Consider the following 5,420-nt stretch of genomic DNA (forward strand, 5'->3'; position numbering starts at 1 on the left):
GATATATTCAAAAAGCCAATAGATAAATGAAAATGTAATACAAAAAATTTTCCCAATAATCCAAAAGAAGGCAGAAAAGGGGAACAGAGAAACAAAAAACAGAGGGAAGAAACAGATAACAAAATAATAAAATGGCAGACAAATCCAACCATACCAATAACTACATTAAATAGAAATGGTCTGAACATAACAATTAAAAGATAGATATTGTCAAGTTGAATAAAAACAAGACCCAACTATGTGCTATTTATGAGAAACCCATTTTAAATATGAATACATACACAGGTTAAAAGTAAAGGATGGATGAAGATATATCATGAAAAGCACAAATCAAAAGAAAGCTTGGGTACTAATATTTATATCAAACAAAGTAGATTTCAGAATAAAGGATACTACCACGGATAGAAGTGATATTACATAATGATGAAAGGTTAATTGACTAAGACAACAGAATTATAATTGTGTATGTACCTAATAACAGAACTTCAAACTGTGTGAAGCAAAAATTGATGGAATTGCAAATTCCACAGAGACACACCCACAATTATAATCGACTTCAACACTCCTCTCAGTAATTGTTAGAATAAGTAGACAGAAACTGATAAAAAAAAAAATAGAAGACCTGAACGACTCTTGTCAGCCAGCTGGATCTAACTGTCATTTATAGAACTCTCCCACAACCCTAGCAGAACACATACTCTTTCCAAGTGCACATGAAACATTCACCAAGGTAAAACATTTTCCGGGCCTTCAAACAAACCTTATCACATTTAAAAGAATTGGACTATGCTCTCTGACCATAATGGAACTAAACTAGAAACCAATAACAGAAAGCTAGCTTGAAATCCAAATATTTGTAACTCCAAATTTAATAAATATTGCCTGAGTGCTTCCCCAAAGGTTTTAGCAAAGCAAATTCCCATGTATAACAGTGTTTGCTTCCTCCCAAGTATGTCACCTGCAGCCTAGCTGTATCTAACCCTGTGTTTAAGGACCCTCCCACCCATCAACTACCAGGCTTCAACCGATTTGATTTCACCCATCACTGTTTCCAACATTTATAAGCACAGCAGCACTTTATTTTCTGTTAAGAGACTCCAAACATTTTCAATGGCTAATGCATGTGGGTCTAATTCAGGCTTTGCCAACCAAAACCAGACTATAATGATGAGCTTTATATGCCATAATATATGCACACTGATGCACTTAGCAATGCTTCTTGCCTCACCCTCAACCTCTTGGAATGTGCAAAATGTGCCTATTAAAGATCATAATCATTTTTACTCTGAGTGCCTTTTTCCCTGGAGCCTTGCAAGTGCTCTCCACTAATGGCCTATTTTTAAGGGTCTTCTTGAGACCAAAGATGACACTTGGGCTTTACATCTAATGTCATCAGATTTAAATATTTTGGTCCCTGTTTTAAACATTCGTAATATGTTCAGAAAGAGGCCCTGAAAAATGTGAAAGCAGCTCTTTGCAGGAAACCGCCCTTAGCAGGAAGCCCCTTTTCTTGCCACTTTAGTAAAGCTATATTGTAACTAACTTTTAACCAGGTGCCCCCATGCTCTACTCATCTCCAGCCCAAGCACACCTTTCAAATCTTTTAATCACACAATACCCTTGCCTAACTTGTTGGTTCTTTCCATAGACCGAAGAAGTAGAAATGAAGAATAAGTAATTAACGGATGACCAGATCTCTTCCCTAGCTTCCCCTTCAGTAATCTCGTGAACAAACTGTGCGACCAAACTGTGTGACTCAGATAGCATCTAGAGCAAGATCACAAGAAGTCGACCAATGAGCCTGCACACAGTGGAGGATGGCGACGACTCTGAGCCCCCATCTCGGTGATTAACTGAGATTACTTCCCTTCTTCCCTTTAAAACTTTCATAGCCGAGCAGAATCTTGGGAGGTGGTTTCTGGGGAACGTTGAGTCCACCATCTCCCTAGATTGCTGGCATTCTGATTAAAGACACCTTTCCTTTCTATCAACATCTGTGAGTACTGATTTTGTAAGTGGTGAGCAGCGGGACCTGATTCATTTGCTAATAAATGGACCACCTTTACCCTTTCTTATGTGCCCCAGGGAAGTCCTGATTAAGAAGATGCCCCTCTAACTCCAGCTTAAGCTGCAACTGCTGATGACATATCTGACTTTGGGCTGATGTTTAACATCCCTGAAGCAAGGCCACAAGACTTTGACCCATCTCTCAGTCTTCTCTGGATGAATGTGTTTTTTCACAGATCCAAAAGGAGAAGAATAAAGAGAGTAGACTGAAAATCTCAGAACTGTAAAGGGAGGAAGAATCATAGATGTTTTTCCTCTCTAAATATTAATCATTTTCTACACGCAATTTTAAGGTTGCATTGATCTCGCTTGACAGTCCAAGGAAAACTTCCTTTCCTTTCTTAATTCGGTTCCCGGACTTCCTTCCAGCTGAAGCCAGAGCTGTAGTCCCATTGAGAATTTTGTGCACTGCTAGAAATCCTATGATTCACTCAGTGGGCAGTTCTGAATTGTTTTTTCATTTTTAAAAATATCTTTATTGGAGTATAATTGCTTTACAATGTTGTGTTAGTTTCTGCTGTATAACAAAGTGAATCAGCTATACATATACATATATCCCCATATCCCCTCCCTCTTGAGCCTCCCTCCCACCCTCCCTATCCCACCCCTCTAGGTCCTCACAAAGCATCGAGCTGATAATACCGTATGCTAATGCACATATATGGAATCTGAATTAATTGTTAATCTGCTGGTGGGTGCTACTTTTTCTATGGATTGTGACTTTCTAACTCTTGAGAGGCCAGGCAAAAACACTTGTGAGAGAAGGAAAAGGATACGTGAACAAAAAATCTGAGAAAATGTGCTGTTTCCCTGGAAGTCCTTTCTGTCTTCATGCCATGGGGAATAGTCGAACCATCAAAAATCCACTTATAATTAGTGTTAGTAAAACCAGGAGCTTTGGGGAATATCCTGAACAAAGGCAAGAGTGGCAAATCTTGATACATTTTGCAAAAGGGAACACACAGGATTTTTAAAAGTTGAAATACAGCATGTCATTTATTAGTTAATAAACTCATATGGTTCTTTTTTAAAAATAAATAAATAATTAATTAATTTAATTTTTGGCAGCAATGGGTCTTCATTGCTGCCTGCGGGCTTTCTCTAGCTGTGGTGAGCAGGGGCCACTCTTTGTTGTGGTGCGTGGGCTTCTCACTGTGGTGGCTTCTCTTGTTGTGGAGCACAGGCTCTAGATGCACAGGCTTCAGTAGTTGTGGTGCATGGGCTCAGTAGTTGTGGCTCACAGGCTCTAGGGCACAGGCTCAGTAGTTGTGGCTCACAGGCTCTACGGCACAGGCTCAGTAGTTGAAGCACACGGGCTCAGTTGTTCCGTGGCATGTGGGATCTTCCTGGACCAGGGATCGAACCAGTGTCCCCTGCACTGGCAGGCGGATTCTTAACCACTGCGCCACCAGGGAAGTCCCCATATGGTTCTATTTAAGGTAATTAAAAAAATATATATTATAAGGGTAAAGTCCTTTAAAAAAGAAAACAGAAATATTTTTTGTAGGAATGCCCTTTTTCTCTGGAAATTGCCAGACCCACACACGTCACTGGTGTTTAGCATGCTGATTAATCAGTGGGAGAAATTCAAGGGTGAGATATTCAATGTTGTCAGTCAACTGGCCACATTAGTCTCGACCATTTCCCTCAGGGGATTCAGCTCTTACTGTCACCCGATGTAGTTGCCAAGGAGAAACTTCTACTGTCTCTGTGCTTTTCCAGGGGCAGAGAGGGCCCAAAAAGAGTACTGGCAGAGCGGAGGCTGGAGCTGTGCATGGAAGGGGTTTGCTGGAGAGGAGCCAGCTCATGACCTCACAGAAACCTCCTCTGACTAGAATTGTTTTCCTCCTCTAGCTCTAGCATGTCCAGTGATGCAATTTGGTTTTCCCTTTTGCAGTGAGACCCACCTAATTGGCCACAAGGTACTCATTCTGCATTCACTGGTCAAATGCAGGAAAATCAGCTCTAAAAATACTGTCATCTAAGGTGGTATTAATAGAACATGTAAGAAAGCAAGACACATAGGACACGTGGAAGCTTCTAGGGCTTCCTGGCATTAAGGAGCAGAGGAATAAGTCAGGCCATACTTAATAATCAGGTTTTCATTGTATCACCCTACCATTTACAATATTATTTTTTTGTGCTTGCTGCAGCAGTACATATATGAAATTATTGGGCTGGCCAAAAAGTTCGTTCAGGTTTTTCTGCAAGATGTTATGGACAAACCCGAACTTTTTGGCCAACCCAATACTTTTACCAACATCATATTAATTGGGAGGCAGGCTTCTTTGGTGGGAAACACATAGCTTTGGAGTAAAGCAGAGCTGTATTTTAACTCTGGTGCCTCTACTCAGCAACTCTGGGACTTCGGGAGCTGAGTACTTTACTCCCCTAACCTCCATTCCTCATTGGTAGGTATGGGTGATGATATCCAGCTATGAATGGTGAAAGAGACACCATAGGGACTTCCCTGGCAGTCCAGTGGTTAAGACTCTGTGCTTCCACTGCAGGGGCTTCGGGTTTGTTCCCTGGTCAGGGAAGATCCCACATGCCGCAGGGTGCGGCCAAAAAAAAAGACTGACACCATATTCAAGTTCCTAATAAAATAGCTGGTCTGAGGAACACACTTGGAGAACCAGAGACCTATAGACTATTACCATCTTTCTGTATTTAGTCTTCTTAAACATGACACAAACTTTCCATGCATACTGATATGACTTACTGTTATTTCTTTTTTATCTCCACCAGGATTTTAAAATTACTTCCTTGACAAAATCTCCTATCTTGAGTTATTAATGCTTTTTTTTTCTGTTATGAGTGGAATTTTTAGTCATTATAAAGTTTAACTTGGTGCACCAATGCAATTGATTTCTGTGGATTTCTCTTATATTCTGCAAATCTAGCTTTTTCACTTCCTTCATTTAGTTGTTTTATTTGTTGACTTCCCTGGGTATATGAATAATAGTGTAACAGGTATATTAGCCCAAAGCAAGTACAATCAGAAAATAACTTTATTCCTTCTCCCCACTACTTGTCAAACTGCGCTCCTTCCTTCCCTGCCTCTGGACAAAATCTCATGGCAGGTCTCATGATCTCTCTGGTCAGTCTTAGGTGGGTGTGTTATTAAAAATCCTTGACAACTGTTCTGGATGGGCCCAAACCTATCAGACCTTACTCTGGCCCAAGTGCTGGAGCAGGCTCCTGGAGGCCCCCTGTTGGGCTACGTGTTACCTCTTTAATTTCTGTTTCTTGGAGCCTATTGAGCCCAGGAGGAGGGTCACGGCAGGGGTGTGTGTGTGTGTGTGTGTGTGTGTGTGTGTGTGTGTGTGTGTGTGTGTGTGTGTGTGTGTGTG

Source organism: Lipotes vexillifer, unplaced genomic scaffold (genome assembly GCF_000442215.2).
Source record: "Lipotes vexillifer unplaced genomic scaffold, Lipotes_vexillifer_v1.1 scaffold150, whole genome shotgun sequence".
NCBI lineage: Eukaryota > Metazoa > Chordata > Mammalia > Artiodactyla > Lipotidae > Lipotes > Lipotes vexillifer.